The sequence below is a fragment of the Sorex araneus genome, chromosome 1, assembly GCF_027595985.1.
Source record: "Sorex araneus isolate mSorAra2 chromosome 1, mSorAra2.pri, whole genome shotgun sequence".
Lineage (NCBI taxonomy): Eukaryota > Metazoa > Chordata > Mammalia > Eulipotyphla > Soricidae > Sorex > Sorex araneus.
The window spans coordinates 137,964,351-137,982,365 of NC_073302.1; the positions used below are offsets into that span (position 1 = coordinate 137,964,351).

General features: G+C 44.6%; 1 protein-coding gene across 3 annotated transcripts in view; it reads left to right on the forward strand.

Annotated features, from left to right (window-relative positions):
• The first annotated feature begins 1,625 nt into the window (after window positions 1-1,625).
• GPBP1 (GC-rich promoter binding protein 1) overlaps window positions 1,626-18,015 on the forward strand; it is a 56,800-nt gene continuing 40,410 nt past the window's right edge. For 2 of the 3 annotated variants that reach the window (XM_055134060.1, XM_004608447.3), the window contains exons 1-2: window positions 1,877-2,033; window positions 3,182-4,138. The gene's annotated coding sequence lies outside the window, so the exon portion shown is untranslated. Of the gene's footprint in view, window positions 1,741-1,876; window positions 2,034-3,181; window positions 4,139-18,015 lie in introns of those variants that run through there. The other variant, XM_055134061.1, reaches the window with a different exon arrangement.

The window sequence follows — 18,015 nt, forward strand, 5'->3', positions numbered from 1 at the left end:
GTAAAACCTCTTCCTCATTATTGACGTCTACATTTGTTAATCTGTTTTGCTTGTTCATTTCCTTTACCTTTTAAAAAGAGTTGATATGGTTACTTGGCTCTTAATGACTTGTAAGCGCTCTTTGATATTTTATGTAAATCAAACATTAGCCCTAGTGACTGAGTCTATACAATTAAATATTAACCTGTTGGTCATACAATTGTTTTCTCCGTTTCGCTGTTGGTTTTTCGATTTTTTTTGCCATATGAAGGCAAAATTAAGAGTCTGTACGTGTGTCTATCCGTGCGCTCGCAGATGGTCGATTTTTCCTTTATGTTTCCTGAATTAAGATCGGAAGGATTCAACCAGGTCCTGCCTTGGTTTCTTTGAAACCACGTCTGCAAAAGCGGTGCGGCTTGGTACCGTGTGGTAGAAGGAACGTGACGACTCCTGTTCTTGTATTTAAGTGTAGTGCAGCTTGGTTGCAGCGCCGAACTCTCCAGCTGCCGAAATCTTAAGGGTATTACTTGAGCTAAATCTGTTTCCGGCACCAAGGCATCCAGCAAGAGTTAATCCTCTTTTCTTTGCATTCAGACACACATCATTAATTGCCAAATCGTCCATCCCCCTCCTCCCCCCATGAAGATGAAAAGAATGGGAGGTTTAATTTTCGGTGCGTTTGAATCCATTCTTCCAGGGCTAGCTTTTAGCAACACAATCTATTTAACTACCAACTCCACAACGTATGTAAAAAGAACATAAAGTTTGTGTGTATGAAGTCTTTGTGACCGGGGTATGGTGAAGAGCCAAGTACTTTGTATTTTACTGAAATGTTCCGTAAGTCCTCCCTGCCTTCCCCAGGTCAGCACGTGTGGTGGGTAATTTCCTTCCTCAAGGAAGGTCAGTTTTACAGGGTGAGCCAATCAGTTAAAAGGCAAAAAAAAAAAAAAAAAAGAAAAAAAAAAGAAAAGCTATAGAAGTTCGGAGAACTGTGACTGCCACAAACTTCACAAAAACAAAACCAAACACGTGCGAACGGAATGGGGTCGAGTCCCGGTGGAAGTAACCTTAGCGTAGATGCACTACAGTAGTGATAACGAGCGGAGGACAAGCTTGGGGCTGGGAGACCCGCGCGTGGCGGCTTCCCCCGCCGCCCGCCTCCCAGAGCGTTTCCGTCCGACACGCTCTGATTTGCATACGACGGACCGGCCCCCAGCTTCGGGACGCCCCGGAGCCCGGCGTCGTCCCGGCCGGCGCGTCGGCGCACAGAGCCCCCTTCCGCCCGGGCCCCAGCGCCGTCCCCGCCTCGCGCCCCGGCTCCGCCGACGAGTGGCGACGTTCCGCAGATGCGGCGGCCGGGCGCCGCGCTTCTCTCTCCCCCTCCGGGCCGCCTCACCATCCCGGGCGCCCGGGCGGCCCCAGGCGAGGGGGAGGGGACGGAAGGAGGGGCTCCTCTGGGAGCGGCGGGGAATTCCCCCTTCCACCGAACGTTCCCGATTGTTCACCATCCTCACGTCAGCAGCAGGGGGTAATCCCCGACTCCAGCTGCTCCTGACGTCACCGCGCGTAGCCACCGCCCCCCGCGCGCCCCCGTCGCCAGGGCCTCCTCGAAGCCCCGCCCCCAGCCCTAAAGCACGCCCCCTTTCCTGCCCCCGTCGCCCGTCGTAGAGGGCGGAGCTTCTTTGAGCCGAGGCGTGAGCGGTTGCTCGGGGCCAGAAGGTTCGCTGGTGGAGGCGCTCCTCCTGCTGCTCCGCCCAGTAGGTCCGTCGGCTTTGGCTTCTTCCACACCCTTCTCCCCTTCCTCCTCCTCGCTCCGCCTTTCTCCCCGCCCTCCTCAGCCCCTCCGCTTCCTTCCCCCCGCCTCGCCACCTTTCACGATCTCGCGAGACTTGGCCCAGAACATTGCGGATCGGGTCGGCGCCATTTTGGGACTGAGACTGGTTGTGGGGGAGGGAAAAGCGGCAAAAGGGGATTATTCAAAGTACCGAAAACCTCCTCCAGGGATCGAGCGCAGCGGCACCCCCAGACCAGGGGCACCTCTGGTGTGGCAGAAGGTAGCACTGTCCTCGGTGCTCCGCGCCGGAGTCTGGGGGAGGAAGGGGGGTGCCGGGTTTGGGCTTTGGGGCTTGAGGGGTCGGCAGCGGCGTTGGCGGCGCGAGGTGTGAGGCTGCCCGTGGACGAGGCTGGCGGGCAGGGCGGTGGGCGGAGAGCCGGGCGAGGAGCGAGCCAGGGCAGCGCGGCGCCGGGGAGGCCCCTCTCGGTGTGGACTCAGCCGTGGCGGCGCGGAGGTGGCGGTTGTGGGGAGGGGGGTGGGTGGCGGAGCCCGGGCGGCGGGCGGGGAGGGGGGGTGGCGGAGGCTGGGAACGGGTTCGACGCCCTCGGCGCTCAGCCTGCCTGCCTCCGGCCTCTCACGCCAGCCGCCCGAGCGCCCCGGACGCCCCTCCGCGGGCTGAGGCGCCGAGGCCGACCTGTGGCCTGCGGCTCGTCGCGACTGGGCCCGGAGGACAGCGAAGAGCGGCGCCGCGTCGCAGGTTCCCGGGCGGGCGCGGACAAGACGCGTTTGGGGCGTGTGTGCGGGGAGCGGGCGGCTCGGAACGCGGTGGCCGCCGGGGACTCGGTGTCCCCCGCCCCCTCAGCCCGGGGAGAAACCGGCTTCCCCGATTCCGGGTCCCGGGGCCCTCCAGCCTGCTGCTGCCCCCCGAAGCCGGCCGCTCTTCCCCGCGAGTGGCTCCGAGGAATGTTCTCGCCCTGCTTCCTCTGCCGCCAGGGATGCCCCGACCCGTTCCGGGCTGAGACGCCCCCATTCGGAGGAGTCGGGGCTCTCTTCCCGCCCCCCACCCCCCGCAACGTTCCAGCCGCCTCACCTGCCCGGCGCTTTCCGGGCACTTGACCCTCGAAACACACGCACTCGCTAGGAGGGGGGAGGACGCAGCCCCCTGTTTTGAATCTTGATTCAAAAGTGTGAGGATTTTCTTACGTAACCGCCTAAATGGTATCTGCAATCGCGTCCCCACCCCCCCCAGTTCCGGAGTCTTTATCCTCCACTCTTATTTGGGGTCTTTGCTGACTCTTCCCAGACGCCAGTCGAGTCTGTTGAAGTCACTTTTTTTTCCAGGGGGTGATTCGTTATGATGGGGATTAACTTTTACCTCAAAATCGAAACGCAAGTGTGTAATTTCAGTTTGTCTGATAACTTTTACAGGTGATTGAATTACTCAGTTATGAAGATCATCTTCTAGGTTTTGTGTAAAAGGCCCCGGATATTTCAAGTGGCCATTTTGGAATTACAATGTTTTTGGAGAATTTTGCCCCAGAAGTTTAAGATTGGCAAGAATCTTCTCAGAAGTGTGTTGGTAGTAGTGAACGATTCTACGAGCTGCTTAAAAAGAGACACGGGCATCTCTTCAGTATTTTGGTTCAGACGGATTCTATAACTGGTTCAAGTATTGCAGCTGGTGGTATTTTTGCCTTCCCCCCCACCCCTCCCCTGTTGGTGTTCTTCAGCCAGAACTGTAAGATACGTTTGATTTGTGTACCGAGTAGTTTTGGCAGTTTCAAATTACTCTTTAAATATTGCTGAAGTTTCATGGCGGTTTATTTTTACCTTTATTAAAAAGTTTAGGAATTTTTGACCTCAGCCCTTTTCATATCACAATGGGTAAGATTTTCTAAATGAAGACATTGAAAGAATACAGTCTTTCTCATTTTGTCTTCTATTTAAGTGGGATTTAAGATGCTGCAGTTTCCCAGCAGCATGGTAGTATTGAGATAGCTATGTGTCTCTTTATGTGCTGATGTTTAGGAATGCCCTTCAGATGTGAAAGTTTCTTTTTGTTTTTGCTTTTTGGCTCATAAATTGGATATTTCATCTGGAGTGGATAAGTACAACTGTGACAAATACATGGAATAATAAAGAAGACTTAAAAAATCTTAAATCCAAGGAACTTGGCTAATTCTGGAGATAGCCATATGAAAACTTTAAGAGAGAAGTATGGGTAGCTGACTTGAAGTAATAACTCTATGTCAAATAGTCATAGGTTAAGTATCTTCAAAGAACTTGGATATTATTTCAGAGGATACAAAATAAAAAAACAAACTGGAAAACATAAAGATTACAGAGAAAAACCCAACACCTTCCTGTGCAGTCCTGTTGGAATTTGTAAGTACTGTGTGGTGAGCAAATCAGATGTTCATTTGTTAAACTGAGTGTCAAATTTATCCTGTTGTTCTTGGAAGCTTTTCAGTTTCTTGCAATACTGTTGCTTGACATCAATTTCCTGGACAGTCTGACAACAACTATTAGCAGTTATTGAGCAAACTAATCCAGAACGATGAGAAATTTAAGATTATTTTGCAGAGATAAGAACCTGGGTTTGGGGGGGAAGATTTGGACCACTTATTGGTTCTTGGGGAACACCCAGCTTGTTGCTTGAGACTTGCTCAGGACTAATGCTCTAATGTGGACCGCCTGCATGCACAGCATGTGTTTTGAGCTGTTTTTCTGGACCAAAACTGAAAATTGGGGAAACGAGTGGGTGGCTTCTGGGATCTGTCCAAGGGTCTTCATACATCATGGGAACCAAAGCATACATTCTGCTGCGGAGTTATAATACTCAGCCCAAAACAATCCAAGTTTTTAGTTTTTGGGCTCTTAAAGTAAAAACTAAATTTGTATGGCAGTGTTCATTTTAATTTTTGTGGACTCATAGGTGAGTGGGATAGTAGAAACTCCCTCACTATCTCAGTTGATACCCACTTTAAGTGCTTTTAGACTTCTAAGTGCAGTTTAATGTTCCAATTTAGAGTTGTTTATAACTTTTCAATATTGGTTTTAGTTTTTAATCTTATATTTTATGTAATTGTTTTTCCCTTTCCATTTTTTTCTTTATGGTGCTGGGGAAGTGCCATGTGAAGTTTGTATACTACTTTATAGTTACATACCTAACCCTCACAAAGTAGCCCTTAATGTAAATTTCCCTGTCCCCCACCTTTATTGGGGGGGGGGGAGAGCTGTGTGTCACACTTGGCTGTGCTCAGGGAACCATATTTGGTCCAGGGTTAACTGCATGCACAGCAAGCATCTTAACCCCTGTGTCCTGTGTTTCCCTCATTTATTCCTTTTGTGGTAGGGCTGGTGACAGTACCATTGCTCTAACCCACAGCCTCAAAGCAAGTGATCTACCCCTGAGCTACATCCTTGGCCCAGGAATACCCATTCTTAACATTTTAGTTCATTATAGAAATGAAGTTTATGAGAAATTATTCCTTAAAGGGTCAGAGCAATAGTACAGGTAGGGTGCTTGCATGAGGCTGACTTGGTACATGTTCCTGGCATTCCATATTGTCCCCCCCTCCCCTGAGCATCTGAGTATCAGGAGTAATTTATGAGCATAGCCAGTTATGTGCTGTTCTCCCCAAACAAAACAAAACAAAAATTATTCCTTGATATTTTAGTTCCAAAAAGTCTAGTCATGGGTTGGAGAGATAGTATAGGTTTTTTAAGGCAATTTGTCTTGAATGTTGCTTCAAGCATCATAACCCTGTTTCAGGTCCCCTGAGCACTGCCAAGCACCTCTGAGTGTGGTGTGCCCCCCTCCCTCCAACCCCCTCGGTGAAAAGACTAGTCATGACAAGGCTTTGTAGCTAAGAGGGGACTAAATGTGCTTTTTTAGGCACCTTTAAAATTATTTGAGAAATGAGTACAGCCATGTATTGGTTTTTGAAGTCTCCACCTGGTGGTTGAAAAAGGGCTATTTACACTTCGGTGTTGAAGTGGTGACCATGCTGTGCTGAGGATTGACCCTGGGCCCCCTGCATGCAGAGTATGTGCTCCTGCCCATTGTGCTATGGTTCTGGCTTCTTGATCATACTTAATACTCATACAAACAAGTAATTTGGAAAGCCATTAAATTGAGGAATGCATCAAGCACCTCCTGTCCCAAATTAAGGGTGGATTAGAATGTTCTCACCTAATAGTCTAGGTGGAAACTTTTAATCAGACACACACAGCTCTGGCAGAGGAAACACAAATAACCATTTTCTTTTTATTTTTCTTTCTTTCTTTTCTTTTTTTGGACAACACCCAGCAGTGCTCTGAATTACTTCTGGCTCTGCTCAGGGATCTCTACTTGGGGCTCGTGGGACCATATGGGATGTCGAAGACTAAATTTGGGTCTGCTTTGTGCAAGTCAACTGCCCTACCTTCTTGACTATCCCTTTGGCTTCTAACCTAGTCTGTTTCACCAATTATTGAACATCCCCTCAACTTCACCCCCAAAACAAAATTGGTTTGTTTTTGGGCAACACCTGGAGGTACTCAGTAGTTATTCCTGGCCCTATTGCTCTGGCCCCCAAAATAGAGAATTTAGATCAGAAAATAAATGTAATATGTTCTTATCTGAATATTTGTTAACCTCAAATGCATTAAGTGAGCTAATAATAGTGTAGCCAAAAAAAAGTCAAAATAAATGAGCATCTGACAAGTTATTAGGCCTTCTTCTTGACAAAAATGTTGAGAAATTAGAGCCATATCTTAGGTAAATGAAAATTCTGTTTTTTTTTTTTTTTTTTTTTTTTTTTTTTGCTTTTTGGGTCACACCCAGCGATGCTCAGGGGTTACTCCTGGCTTTGCACTCAGGAATTACTCCTGGTGGTGCTTGGGGGACCATATGGGATGCCGGGGATTGAACCCGGGTTGGCCGCATGCAAGGCAAACACCCTACCCACTGTGCTATCGCTCCGGCCCCGGTAAATGAAAATTCTAAGTTTAGTTTCATTAATCTGTTCACTAATATAAAGTGCTTAATATAAATTTTAGGCTTTCCATTATTGAGAGGCTCATGTTTTCTAAATCACATTATTTCTTTCCCTCCCTTAATTTCCAAAATAGTTTCCTGTCTTGCATATGGCCAACCTGGTTTCGATCGCCAGTGCCACCGATAGACTCTCAAGCACCGCCAGAATTTCATATTCCTGGACACAGCCATTTGTGACGTAAAAATCAAAATCACTTTTAGGGCCAGAGAGATGTTACTAGATTGCACATGGTTGCAGAGGAGTTCCAAGGGATTTAACCCTTCTACCAACAGTGTTCCTCTGAGCACAGGTTTTGCTTAGTTGGGGGCATGCAGTGATAGAGTATTTGTGATCCATGTGTGAGGTGTCCTGGGGTGGATCCATGACACTATCTCGCCCCTCGCCCTACAAAAAATAATGCTTTAAAAGTTACTTCTTTAGGGGCTGGAGTGATAGCACAGCAGGTAGGGCGTTTGCGTTGCAGACGGCCTACCTGGGTTTAATTGAGGACATCCCAGGCACCGCATACGGTCCCCGAAGCACCGCCAGGAGTGCAGAGCCAGGAGTAACCCCTGAGCAATGCTGGGTGTGACCCAAAAAGCAAAAAAAAAAAAAAAAAAAGTTCTTTTTCTCTAGGAGCAACTCTAGTAGTGTAAAACAGCCTTTGAGCACCACAACCATAAAAAAACAAAGGTTAAACTGTAAATCAATGACCTTAATAAAGAAGAACCGTATAACATTTCTTACAATTCTTATTTCTGTTCATTTTAAAATTTACCCTATAGATGGTGATAGTCTATGTATTAGAAGGATTACTTCAGAGACTTAAAGGACTGGAGAGAAAATAGTATAGCGGTTGGGTTCAGTGCTGGCACCCAGATGGTCCTCTGAGCCCCGCCAGAAGGGATTCCTGAGTGCAGAGCCAGGAATAATCCCCTGAGCACTATAAGTTGTAGTCCTCAAACAACAACAAAAATCACTAAACAAAACAAAACATTTATAGAAGCCTGATTTGGGTGGTAAGAAGCATCAGAAATGTCAGAATCAGTGAAAGAATGTCACTGAAATGTAATTGTTTTTATTCAAAGAATCATTGATCTGACAAATTGTCAATGAATGTGAATAGCCCTGTGCTATTTATTTTGTTGAGATCAAGATTTTTGATAATTAATTTTAATCCTTGAATAATTTTAAGATTTTTGAACTTTGTTTATAGCACTTTATTTTCATTTTGGGGGTCACACTGTTTTGGGTGGGGTGACCTCTTGGGATCGAACTCAGGTAGATTGAACCCCAGTTGGCTGCATCAAAGCTAATGCTTTATCCACTGTACTGTCACTCTGGCCCCTGTTCATAGCAGTTTAAGGGTGGACTGACTTGAATATTTTAATAATCTCTTGGTATTAAGATATACATTACCAGTAATAATTAGAGCAGTTACTAGGCAGTTGCTTTTTTCTCCCATAAGAACCTCTTCCTCTTTCCTTTACTCCTTTTTTAATTTCCCTGTGCTTTAAATTGTAGGTTAAAATAATCACAGCAGGGCTGGAATGATAGTATAGGGGTTAAGACTCTTACTGTCTTTGCTTGTGGTTCACCCTGATTCAATCCCCAGCGTTTAATATTCCCCCCTCCATGTTGTCAAGATGATCATAGAGCCAAGAGTAATCCCCAAGCACAACCAGATGTGAACCAAAACCCAATCCCCCCCTCCCCCTCCCATACACAAAGTGCTGGTTGGTTAGATTAGTAAAGCTGGTAGGGTGCTGGCTGTACCTATCCGACCCGTATTTGATCCTGGCACCACATATATCTATTCCCTGAGCACAGCCAGGTATAAAGCACTTACAAATGTAAGTAAACAGTGTAAATTGTCAAATGTAAATCATAGCAGAGTGGATTATGTCATGTTCTTTTATGTAGTATATCCTAAGTCTTAGAATAACCCTATGAGGAAATAAGTTACTAATTACTAGGTTTGCAAGTTCAGATTTTTGAGGAACTGAGGTTTGAAGAAAGTTACTTAGGATAAGGATTGGGATCTCTAGTTTGATTTCAGAGCCTATAGTTATAATCACTGTGCCCTATTTATACTATCCTGTGGTTTTGACTCGTTCTATTTGAGCATTATCTTGTTACTTTTTTAATATGCTGCTTTTGGTATTAATATTGATCACTATTAGAACTTAATGAACAAGATAGAAAATAGACTGAGTAAACTTAGCTTTGGTTAGCAGCGTTTAAAAGTTGTAATTAGATCTCATTTGTTGTTTCTCTTCTTACATGAGACTAAATGCATATTAGCTTTAACATTTTCTGTTTCTAAGCAGAGATAACCAGATGGGTTTTATTGGGGTTCCCAAGCAGTGCTCAGTGTCCCCACTTCCCTCTGCACCTCCCTCCCCCCATGGCTATCTTCAACCAAATGTCCCGGATGGTTGAGCACTAGAGTCTCAGGACACAGCGCTTTTTTGGGCCCTGGGGTGCTAGGCATCAGATCACGGAAAAAAATTATTTTTTTGCTTATCTGTGAAACTTTATGATTTTGGAGTCACACTTGGGACTATTCCCAGCAGTCCTCAGGGTAGCATGCTATGCAGGGATCCAACTCAGACCTTTGGCATACAGAGCATTCACTCAGCCTATTGAGCTCTGATCCTGGTGCTGCGGCCCTTTATGATTGAGTAAAAGAATAATATGGAAGTAGCAGGAATGAGAAGAGGAATGAGCAGAAAGAAGGGGGAAAAACTAATTATAGGAGAAGAAGCCAAGAATGGGAATCTATAGTTGAAAGCATACAAAACATGCACTCTCCTAGTGAACCATATTCTAAAGCCATTGAGCATTTGTGTGGGTGATTTTACATTTCTGTGGTTTAGAAATTTGGGAGCAGTTGAGCATATTGATTTTGACTTCCTCTAGGTCTTACATAAATCTCACGAAAGAGGATTACCAGGGCTGTAGTAATTTGAAGGACCTGGAGAATTTTTTTAAGATTATGTACTCATTTTGCTTTCAGGTTGATACTTTTCTGTTAACTGAGCCCGTTCTTTAGGGTTCAGATCCTTAACCATATGTGGTTCAAGCTGCTTTTCTTGACCACATGGCAGCTGCAATACCCAAATCAGAATGCTCTGAGAAGAGAGATAAGTAAGTGTGTGCCTTTTATGACCTTGTCTCAAGTCACAAGTCACTAATGCCTCATTTTATTTGGAAGTTAGTCACTAAGTGTAGCCTAATCCATAGCAGAGGAATTAGGGTTTCACTTTTTGTTAAAGGATTTGTGTATTTAAAGATTGCAATAAGAGGCATTTCATTATATTTATGAATAGTAGCTGCCATCATAGACAATTCCTCACCCCATTATTAGGTTCTATTATTTTAATTTAATTTTATTTGTTTTTGGATTTTGGCCATAGTGGTGCTCGGGGTTTACTCCTGGCTCAATGCTCAGTGATCATTTGGGCAAGGCTTAGGGTGCTGGGGATCCCTACTCACTGTATTATTGCTTTGGCGCCTAGGTTCAGCTATTTTAACTTTGGAGAAGAAAGTATGTTCAGGCGCTAGAGAGAGTACAGCGGGGAAGGTTTGACCCCCAGCATTCTGTATGGTCCTTCAAGCCCTTCCAGTAGTCATTCCTGAGTTCTAAGCTAGGAGTAATCCCTGAACACTGCTGGGTGTGCCCCAAAACAAAACACAAAGTATGTTGAGAGTTCATATGATGTAAGGAAAGTTCAGTATCTTTCTAGCCACGCACTATATGAAATGTGGAGGTAAGGAAAGAACAACCCCTTCTTAACCTCCCTCCCTCCCTCCATCCCTCCCTTTTTTTTGGGGGGGGTTTGTATTTGGGCTCTTTCTGTCTGTTCTGGAGTTCCTTCGGAATGTTAGAATGTGCTGGAGATTGAATCCAGAACCTCACACATAGAAAGCAAGTACTCTACACTATGTATGAGAACTTTTGTGTTACCACCACTATCACCACCAGTTTGCTCCAGCGGGCACCAGTAACGTCTCCATTGTGAGATTTGTTACTGTTTTTGGCATATCAAATACGCCACGCTTTGCCGTGTGGGCGAGTTACTCTCAGTAGCTTGCCAGGCTCTCCCAGAAGGGGCAGAGGAATTGAACCTGGGTTGGCTGCGTGGAAGGCAAGCGCCATACCCGCTGTGCTATCGCTCCAGTGCTGGGAATCAAACTCGGGTTGACTGCATGCAAGGCAACCTACTGGCAAAACTTCTATCTGCTGTATTACTGCTTGTACCCCATTTTAGCCATTTTTGAGTATAGATTTTGGCAGCAGAAAGGACTAAGTACATCAACATCTATCTCTAGAAACTTTTATCTTCCCAAACTTAATGTTTGGACCTCTGTGCTGCAGTTTTTGCTGATTTAAGCCACATATAAGTGAGCCTTCGGTGGTATTCACTGTCAGTTTGTTGAACTCTGTGTACCCCTTAAATCTGAACTCCCTATTCTCATCATCCCAGGTAATTACTGTTCTACTTTATGTGTTGACTACTTTAGGTATCTAATTTAGTTTTTGTCCTTCCTCCCCCCACTCCCGCCCCCCCGTTTTTGATTTTGGTTACACCTGGCAATGCTCAAGAGTTACATGTGGTTCTGCACTCAGGAATTGACACGTGGTGGTGCTTAGGGGCCCATATAGAATATCAGGGATTGAACCTGGGTGTGTCCTGTGCAAGGCAGGCTCTATACCCATTGTATTATTGCTCTTGCCCCACTTTTTGTGCTATACTTGTAAAGGACTTGATTTAGCATGATGTCCTTGAGCTTAATCTGTCTTAGAGCTCATGTTGGAATAAAAAGGTGTTTTTTTTTTTTTTTTTTTTTGCTTTTTGTGTCACCTGCCGATGCTCAGGGCTGACTCATGGCTCTGCACTCATGAATCACTCCTGGTGGTGCTTGGTGGACCATATGGGATGCTGGGAATCAAACCCAGGTCGGCCACGTACAAGGCAAACGACCTACCTGCTGTACTGTTGCTCCAGCCCCCCAAATTGTTATTTTTCTAAAAGTCACGAAGATGAGTGAGTGGTGTGGTAGAGCGCATGGCTTGCGTGTATGACGACAAATCCCAAAATGCCATAAAAATGTCAAAGAAGCCAGGTATGAGACTGCAGTGATGTGACACGGGGGCCTCATGAGATGGGGGGGGTGGAACTGGCCCCTCTCCCCATCCTGATGAGGTGCCAAGTTGCCACCCACAAATGGAGACTGGCTCCTGAACGGCCATGATCCCAGTGGCACACAAACCAATCTCAGAACCCATAGGCTTTTGACAGAAATCCCTCCAGACTTATTACTAAAATAGCAGAAATCCAAAATCATTATATGTTCTTCATAATCAGCAATAGAAATTTTCGGCAGGTCTGATTGTTGGGGGGAAATTCCAGATAATATTGGTGGGCCTTTTTTCGAAATACTGAATGTGATCAAAGTGGAAAGGGAGTAAAGTGGAAATCATTTGCCACTCAGGCAGGGGGAGAGATGGGATGGGGATATACTGGGGCTCTTGGTGGTGGAAAAAATGTACACTGGTGAAGGGATGGGTGTTTGATCATTGTATGACCGAGACTTAAACTGGAAAGCTTTGTAACTCTTCTCACGGTGATTCAAAAATTAAAAAAGTCATACAAAGTTTATTGTAATCCCAGTAGAGAAGGGAGACATCATGCTGCTATACAGGACCAGCTCTGACGGAATGCAAAAGTAGCTGTCAAGAGAGCAGTTTACAGGGATTGTTGCAGGGAAAAGTCTGGGTAGGTTCATTGGGCTATTTGAATAATTTTAGTGGGCTGTCCCTAGTAGTATTTGTTTCTTTCCTTTCTAGGGACCCCAACCCCACACTCACTTGTTGGTTCTACACTTGATCTTAGCCAAAAGGCCGAGAAGCGATCACTTGTTGGTTCTGAACCAAAGCCATTCTCTTATTCTTTTCCAAAGACAATATTCATTGTGTGTATAAATATGACTTATTAGTGGAATATAGGTTTCTTTCACCTTTTGGTTATAGTGAATGATGCTGTCAGTGTGAATAAAAATGTTTTGAATCACACCCGTAGGTGTTCAGGGACTGTTCTTGGCTTTGTACTAAAGCATAGTTCCTTGTGGTACTTGGGGATATATGGTGCCAGGGATCAAATTGGGCTTGACTGCATGTGAAGCAGTACCTTACCTCCTGTTATCTCTCTGACCTTTAATTCTTAAAATACTTGTGGGCATATACCTACAAGAATAATTGAATCATATGACAAACCTTTCTGTTTTTTCAACCACCATACTGCTTTTCACTGTTGGGCCATTTTGCATTTCTATCGGTAATTACAAAAGTTGTTTCCAACATTTGTTTTCTAGTAACCCTCTAATAGCTGTGATGATACTGTGGTTTTGAATGGCATTTCCTTATTGTTTACTGATGTGATTAGCAATTGCTTTCATGTGTTTATTAGCTACAGCATAACTTCATTTGAGAAATGTCTATGTAAGACCCTTATTTTAAAATCATGTAGTTCTTGTTGTATTTCTTTATTCTGTGTATCAGTGCATCATAGTAGTAGATTTTCATAACTAATTAGCAATGCTTGCATGTTCTAGGTAGGTTGGTAAGCTTTGTAGCTACCTAGCTGTGCGTATAGGGGCCTGTTACTGGGTACAAAGCCAGGAGTTATCCCTGTCCTTGCTTGGTGCCATATGTAGTATGGGGCATTTGAACCAGGGTTGTCGTTGTAGTTATATATGCAAGCTAAACATCTTATTCCTGTACTGCTTCTCTCTAAGCTTTTTCGGGGGTGGGGGTACATCTGATGATGCTCAGGGTTTACTTCTTACTCAGCACACAGATTATTTCTGGTGGGCTTGGGGATCATATAGGGTGCCTGGGATCAAACACAGGTTGGACACATGCAGAACAACCACCCCGCTGGTAAGTTTTTAAATAATGTTAAAATACATTCCTCATTGACACTGACCAGTAGAACTATATCCTTATTTCACAAATGGGAATATTAAAGTAGATTTTATGTAGCTTGCCAGCATCACATTACAACTAGTATTTCTTTTTTTTTTTTTTTTTTTTACAAATATTTCTAAGTGTATACATTCTATGTCCTAGTTCTTAGGGCTTATTGTACCTTTTGGGCCACATCTGGGATCACAAAAATTTCCAGGTGAGAGGGGTTATGAATGATAATTTTATTTTTATCTATTTATTTTTGGCTTTTTGGGTCACACCTGGCAATGCACAGGGGTTACTCCTGGCTCTGCACTCAGGAATTACCCCTGGCGGTGCTCAGGGGACCATATAGGATGCTGGGATTCGAACCTGGGTCGGCTGCGTGCAAGACAGACGCCCTTCCCGCTGTGCTATCGCTCCAGCCCCTAAAATGATAATTTTAGCTCATTTATGTTAAATGAGTTAAACTCAATGATGAAAAACAAAACTCATTTCAGTTTTATTTAGTCAAGCCCCTCCCCCCCTTACCATTTTCTTTCTTTTCTTTTGGTTTTGGGGCCACACTTGGTGGTATGCTCCTGGAGGGATGTAGTGGTGCTTGGAATTGAACTCAGATCTGCATTTAAAGCCAAGCCTTTGCCCAACCTATTTTATTAAACAAATTCTTTGAAAATGTAATTTTATTTTACGCACCTTTTTTTACAAACCGTTAATGATAGGTTTTCATGCATACAACATTATAGCAACACACTCTTTCCCCAGAGAGTTCCCTTCTGTCCACTGTTGTCTCAGTATTCCTGGCCCTCCCTGAGAAAAGCTTACTTCTTACTAAAGATCAGTTTTCCATTTTTTCAAGTTATTTTAGTTTCTTTCCAGCCCAAGAAACTTTTCTAGAGACTTCTATCCACTGCCTCCTGATACCATGATTTGCATGGGCTTTATGTGAATGATCCCTTTTTATTTACTTTTGAACCATATCTGGTAATGCTGGGACATACTTTTTTTTTTTTTGCTTTTTGGGTCACACTTGGCAATGCACAGGGGTTAATCCTGGCTCTGCACTCAGGAATTACCCCTGGCGGTGCTCAGGGGACCATATCGGATGCTGGGAATTGAACCCGGGTTGGTCGCCTGCAAGGCAAACGCCCTACCCACTGTGCTGTTGCTCCAGCCCCTGGGACATATTTCTTGACTCTGCACAAGAGTAACTTCTGGTCCTGGTGGTGCTCAGAGGACTTGGAGGTGCCAGGGATCAAAAATAGGACTGGTTATGTGCAGGGTAAGTGGCTTTTTTTTTTTTTTTTTTTTTGCTTTTTGGGTCAAACCAGGGGTTACTCCTGGCTCTGCACTGAGGAATTACTCCTGGCCGTGCTCAGGGGACCACATGGGATGCTGGGAATGGAACCCGTGTCGGCCGAGTGGAAGGCAAACGCCCTACCCTCTGTGCTGTCACACTAGTCCCTGCCATTGTTCTTTTTTGTGTGTGTTTCTCCCCCGCTCCCCCTCCCCCCACCCCAGTTTTAGCTCATGTTATATTTTGAGTGACTTTAATGACTCTGTGTTAAGTTTGGGTATATTATATTCTATATTCTGTATTCTGTATTCTGTGGCCTGTCTTATTCTTGATTATACTGTTTCTTCAAAAGAAGTCAGTAGTAGGGCCAGAGGAATAGTGCAGTGGGTAGGGTGCTTGCCTTGCTAACAACTGACCAGGGTTTGATCCCTGGTACCTCATATGATTCCCTGAACCTTGCCTGGGGTAGTCCCTGAGCAGAGTCAGGAGTCAGCACTGAGCATCTCTGGGTGTGGTCCAACACAAACAAAAAAAAAAGAAGCCAGTAGTGTTGGAGAAATAGCACAGAGTAAACTGCTTGTTTTGTGTGCCCTGTGGGAGTAAGCTTAGAGCCAGGAGTAAGCCTTGAGCAAAACAAAGCAAAACAAGTGATTACCTTTATTCTCACTCATTTTTATAATTTATACTGATGATAGTCTCAGTGCAGTTTTATGAAGAGTAAAATATTATTAACTGTTATTACTGAAAGGATTGAACCCAGGACCTGGCACATGCTCTCCACTGATAAAAGTCCTTAACTTTTATCTCATTCTTCCCTGTCCCCTTTGAAAGTAAATTTATTTTGTTGCTGTAATATTTTCTGAGTTTTTATTTAAGTTTCTAGATTATTTGCTAGACTTGGTACTATCTGATAAAAACTACTCTAGCCATTAAAACTTTTTTTCCTTTTTTTTTTTGGCAGGGGTGGTGGGGAAGTAGAAGTCAACACCCGGTGATGCTCAGGGGTTACTCCTGGGTCTACACTCAGGAATAACTTGTGGCAGTGCTCAGGGGACCATATGGGATGCCAGGGAATCCAGCTAGGGTCTACAAGGCAATGTCCTACCTGCTGTACTATTGCTTTGGCCCAGGTGGCCATTAAAAATTAATCTCGGTGGGGCTGGAGAGATAGCACAGCGGGTAGGGTGTTTGCCTTGCACGCGGCCGACCCGGGTTCAAATCCCAGCATCCCATATGGTCCCCTGAGCACGGCCAGGAGTAATTCCTGAGTGCAGAGCCAGGAGTAACCCCTGTGCATCGCCAGGTGTGACCCAAAAGCCAGGTGTGACCCAAAAAGCAAAAAAAAAAAAAAATTAAAAAAAATTAATCTCAGTTTTGAATTCCTACATCATAGGGATTGAAAAATGCAAATTTCTCTCATGCAGAATAAGATAAAACCATATAGATTTCAAGGAGTGACTGAAATACACAGTTGAAAGGAGTTTCACTCAGAGTTCCAGAAGGCATGTAATTTATATTTGAGGAGAAACAAAAACCATTATGTTTCCTAGTCAAAGATACAAATAAAGGCACAGCTTTGTTTTTGTTATTGTACAATTTCTCATTGTGGTCTTTTTTTACCCCCACTAGGAGCATGTTACAGATCCCTTGCAAGGATGCTTGTTTACCAAAGCTTTATAAGTATGCTAAATGAGGTCCTGAGGAAATAATTATAAACACTAACTAGATTGAAACATTAGAAAGATGGGGGCCAGAGAGAGCTCAAAGTACTAGGACATGCTTTTATATCCTTGACTTCACATGGTCCCCCTTTGCATCGCTGGGAGCTCACATTTCCACCAGCACCACCAGATGTAGACCAAAACCTAAAATAAAACAGATTCTTAGAAAAATTGATTGAGCTGATTATGAAAATGTTTTCAGGGCTTTACCTATTGGGTGTTGTTGCTTTAGATTTTTTTCCCTTCAACTCCATATAGGTAGTTTCAGGTTTTTTGCATGAATTACTCTTCAGCCTCTTCCATTAAAATTTGTTTCCTTAATAGGAACATTGTGGAAATAGAGATAAATGAGTGAGCACATTTTCCTGTAGTCCTATTAAAAAGGTTCTGCTGAATTTGAGCACGTAGATGCAGCGGGGTAGGGCGCTTGATTACCTTGCATGTGGCCCACCCGAGTTGAATCCCCCGCAATCCCATATGGTGATGCAGAGCCAGGAGTAGGTCTTAGAGACTGCTTGGTGTGGGCCCAAAGCAAATAAATAAGAAAAATAGGACCAGAACTTAAACAGTTGTCACCAGCAGGAATGTTGCTCAGGGGCCACTAGGGGTACAGTTGATGGTGTTGGGTGAGGAGTGGTGATAGAGGGGGGCATGTAGTGCCAAGGTGGAGCATGGAGTGTTGACTCTGCTTTGCATATATCCGATCACGTCTACTGTGTCCCAAGGACATGACTGTATAATACAACAGTGTTTGGGGACAAAATTGTGTAGGTCAGTGGAGAGCAGGTTTTGATGGTAGTAGCTAAACCATTTTTCACATATCTGGGAATTTTCTGTGTCTGTGGGGCATACCCTACATTACTGGAGAGTGGGGGATCAGGGTTATATGTGGTGGTGCTCTGGGGACCAGGGGTGCTAGGGAGTGAACCCTCAACCCTCTTCAATATGAGGCATCTGTGTGAGCATCAGAGTCATATCCTTGGTTTGAGAGATTGAATAATTTGATGGTTTGGTATAGCTCTAGGCAAAGACATTACTTCAGAGAATTCCTTTATGTACCTGTTAAGACTATGTAGAAAGTAGTATCTTTAATTACTCCATCCTCAGTTATTTATACCATGAGTATATGTGTGTATAATGGTTAAGAATTTCAAGGGACTGGAGAAATAGTACAGCAGTCAGTGCTTGTGTCCTCGCACGTGGCCAAACTGGGTTTGATTCCCCCACACCTCATAGATACCTTGAGTCCT